A 4,249-nucleotide genomic window follows, 5' to 3' on the forward strand; every position below is an offset into this window, starting at 1 on the left:
GAGAATATAAATTCCAAAAGGTCAGGAAAGTCTGTCTTTTTCACTGTCAGATTCCAGTTCCCAGTATAGTGAGTGGGAGATAATTGGCTCTCAATGAATATTTCTGAATAATGAAAGGAGGATGAATGAATAATAAACAGATAAAAGAAATAATTCTTCTGACTTCCAGTTCTAGTTCTTTTCCATGACAAGTTTTTATTTTTCCTTCTTTCTGTGTAGTTTGTCTCTATATGTATATAGACCATACTGCATACATTATGTAGCCTATATGCTTACACATTAAATCCTTCCATGTAGCTATCAATGAAATGAGTGTGTATTGTTACTGTTTTTCCTTTTAGAAGGCTAACACTGGAAAGGTCCTTAGAAATCCCATCAAATCCTCTTGCTTTACAGATAAGGAAACAAGGCCTGTCGTGTATAAGTTGCTCAAGGTCACACAGCTAACAACTGCTATACTTGAAATTACATCCCAGATCTACACACTTTCTAGTTCAGTAGCCTTTTAAGTACCTTTCCCTTTTCTATAGTATTGGTTTGTTCCTCAACCCTCAGCTCCCTACCTCCTGCCAACATACAACTGGGGAGAGGAGGAAATGTTATGAGTGGAAAATGAGGTCCTCATGGTGTCTTAGAATCATCAGTGCCCCAGGAGAGAAGGTTTCACTGAGCTAGTAAGCATCACCGTGATCCTTAGCAGCATTTTTTAAATCACTAATGTGCCCTCCCAATGAGATTGGCCTCAAATGACATTGTGTCTTCAGAGGCTGTATGCCAAAACATCCCCAGTGTGTGCATTTATGTAATCTACTGTTCCCTAAGAACCACTTTGCCAACCATGAGGATGGAAAAATTATTCCCGGAATTCCACGGCAACTATTTCCGAATTTCCCATGTTTGTTCAAATGATAAATGTAAAACCATCATCTATTTTTAAACTCTTTGGGTTTTATTGACTCAAAAGAACAGGAAAGCCCTGTCAGGACAATTCTGTTTTATGAAAAATTAAGGGTGGGGACTTTGCATTTCTTTAAATAGTCTAAAAGTGTAAGGTTGTTTTTCTTACACAAGAACTGTGCAGTTAATTGGAATTGAATGGCCTTGCTTTTCTTCGTAAATGAAGCTCATTCCTAAGATTGAGATGCTAAATCTTAATCATGGGAAGTCCCTGAGGCAAGGATGTGTGTTGAAGTATAAGTAACGGTTTAGCAAAAAACATACTATCCCAATGATCATGGGGTCTATAAAGGGAACAAGGCTCTCTTCTGGAAGGAGGTTTACTTTGGTATTCATAAAGGCCCCATAGTTCCATTCTGCCATCCACTTCTCCTCTAACTAAGCTTAGCATTCATTTATCCAAACTGTTGTGTAGTTTCAGTTATCCATATTGCATAATACTGTTGGTTATAAAGGACACAAAAATGGGTAAAACTCTCTCCCTTCCATGAAGAAGCAATTTAATAAAAGTTTAACCACCCTAAATTATGCACACTTTCTATTTACCTTTATTCAAGCCACATGGATGTGGGAAACTAATTGAAGTAAATTCAGAGGATCAGAGTTTGAAAGAAGTTCAGGAGTTATCTTGTCCACTGCTACTGAATGTGAGGTCCCTGGGCCAGCAGAAGCAGCATTACCTGGAAACTTATAAGAAAATGTAGAATTCTTGGTTTCACCCTATATCCACTCAACAAGAATCTGTGTAATATACCCAGGCAATTCCTGTAAATATTAAATGTGAAAAGTCTTGATCAATCCACTGATATCTTGGATTCGTTCTATATTTACAGATATAGGGGATTGTAATTCTGTGATAAATATATATTCAAACTGATGATCTCCTCCTATCTCTCACTCAATACCACATAGCTTTATTCAACTTCAGCTACCCTTAGGTGAGCACAGCCTTACCTAGATTTCAGAACAAAGGATGAATCATTTGGAACAATTCCTGGGTACTTGAACATTTAGAAAGAATTTGGGGGGTGGAGAGAAGAAAAAAAGGAGGGAGGGGAAAGAGAAAGAAATCTATCATAATTGCCTACAATTTCATAAATTTTGTTCAACACAGACCAAGTATAATCTCTCCCATATCAAGAGATACATATCTTTCTTTAAAAAAATGTGAGTCATGGTATGGCGGATTGTATTATTGTTCTCAATTACTCCCTTCCCCCATTCCTCTAGTAGGCTTATAACGGACTTAGTGTAGGGTAGGGGAGTGGGGGGTGTGGGATGGAATGGTCAGGAATTTACCTTCCTGGACATCAGGCTTGGTCAAAGGATCTGGTTTAAGATCAGGTTTGGCCAAGGAAATGTGTTTTGAGCAGTCATCACAGAGTTTTGGCTGGCCTTCTTGTTCTTTTCCTCTGCCTTGAGCAGAGAAGGACTTTCCTCTTACTTCAGATTCTGGGATAAAGAAGACACAGGGAGGAGAAGCAGAACAGTCACCAATACGTAATGTGAGTGAGAAATAAGCCTTTGTTTTTGTAAGCCACTGAAATTTGTGGGCTGTTTAACTTGAGGAAAGCTGAATAATGCACAGGGTCATCTGTGTCTTCTAGCATCAAAGGCCATTCTAACTATATTTACTTGAGAAGAAATGTTAAATGTAAAACAGTCTCTGTACAGGGAATTCCCTGGTGGTCCAGTTGTTAGGACTCTGCCCTCTTATTTCAGGGGGCAGGATTTCATCTCTGGTCGAGGAACTGAGATCCCACAAGCCACATGGCCAATAAATAAATAACTAACTAAATAAAAATTAAACAGTCTCTGTACTGTCAACATTTATCATGTAGATAAACTATGAGGAAAACAAAATACAAATAAACTTATTTTGAGAGTCCATAGAAACTAACGTATCCTGGCCACCCTCCTGGTCACTGCCTCGGACTACTTTGTCAGCATCGACATGTCAGCATTGACGCACATGCCCAGGAGTGCTTCCTTGAGCAGGTCACCTCAGACAGCAAGATGGACCTCATCTCTGAGGTGGCTGAGGCTGGCTGCCTGGATATTGACTTGGAGATTACAGAGCCTGATAATAAAGGAATTTATAAAGGAGACCGGGAGTCCAGTGGGAAATACACATTTGCTGTTCACATGGATGGAACAGCAGCATATAAGTTTTGCTTTAGCAATGGAATGTCCAACATGACTCAAAAGATAGTGGTGTTCACCATTGATATTGGGGAGGCCACAAAAGGACATGGAAACAGAAGCTCACCAGAACAAGCTAGAAGAAATGATTAATGAGCTCACAGTGGTGATGACAGCTGGAAAGCATGAACAGGAATACATGGAGGTTTGGGAGAGATACACAGAGAAATCAATGACAGCACAAACAGCAGACTGGTCCTTTGGTCCTTCTTTGAAGCTCTTGTTCTAGATGTCATGACATTGGGATGGATCTACTACTTGAAGAGATTTTTTGTAGTCTGGAAAGTTGTTTAAAAAACCTTTTCCTGATGATCCCAAAATCATAATTCACTGTTTACCAAACATCTTGGTCATAGTAATGTCAAAAAAAAAAAACAAAGGAAAGAAAAAGAAACTAATGAAAGCGTATTGCATCTACCTAACTTTGGACATCAAGGAGACTCACTTGAAATTCAGAATGCAGATGTCTGCATGCCTGCAATGCACCAAAAGTCTGAAAAGTTGTTGATTTTAGGGGCTATTAAATAAATGTATCAGTTATTTTAGTGCTTTTTATGCCTCCCAGAATTATTATGGTTTTATCTTTAACACATTTCTTCTAAATTAAATATGCCACGATTACCCTGGAAGTAAAGTTAACATTTTTCATTCACTTGGTGTGGGAGCATAACCAGAATATTAACATAAAATGACACATTTTTTAAAAGTTGAATAAATCATTTGTAATTCCTTTAATAAAAATTAAATGAGAAGCATCTGCTTTTATAGTAGTTTTGAATTTCTAAAGTTAACCTTATAAACAAATTGATAGTTAGTAAGATTCCCTCCCTATTCCAAGATCAATTTCTGGTGTTGATACAGAAAATGGCTCATATTTTTATATACCTTGACTGAATTAACATGGTTAAACATAAATAATATTTGATTTCTCTCAGTAACCCTTCATAGTGTAGGAGACTATTTATTAGCTTTCTTATCCAGAGGACAGCTCAGAGATTCAGCATGTACAAGGGTGTAACCACAACCACACAGCTAATGGAGGAGTTTAAGCAGAACAATAATTCATTCTGGCAGCCTTTCCACACACAAG

At 38.0% G+C, this 4,249-nt stretch overlaps 1 pseudogene across 1 annotated transcript; it reads left to right on the top strand.

The window, feature by feature from the left end:
• Window positions 1-3,102: 3,102 nt before the first annotated feature.
• Window positions 3,103-3,453, top strand: LOC307069857 (transmembrane emp24 domain-containing protein 2-like; annotated as a pseudogene). Its single transcript has one exon. The product of its transcript is annotated as a transmembrane emp24 domain-containing protein 2-like (transcript).
• Window positions 3,454-4,249: the final 796 nt, after the last annotated feature.

The sequence above is a fragment of the Hyperoodon ampullatus genome (genome assembly GCF_949752795.1).
Source record: "Hyperoodon ampullatus genome assembly, chromosome: 2".
In the NCBI taxonomy this organism is placed as follows: domain Eukaryota; kingdom Metazoa; phylum Chordata; class Mammalia; order Artiodactyla; family Ziphiidae; genus Hyperoodon; species Hyperoodon ampullatus.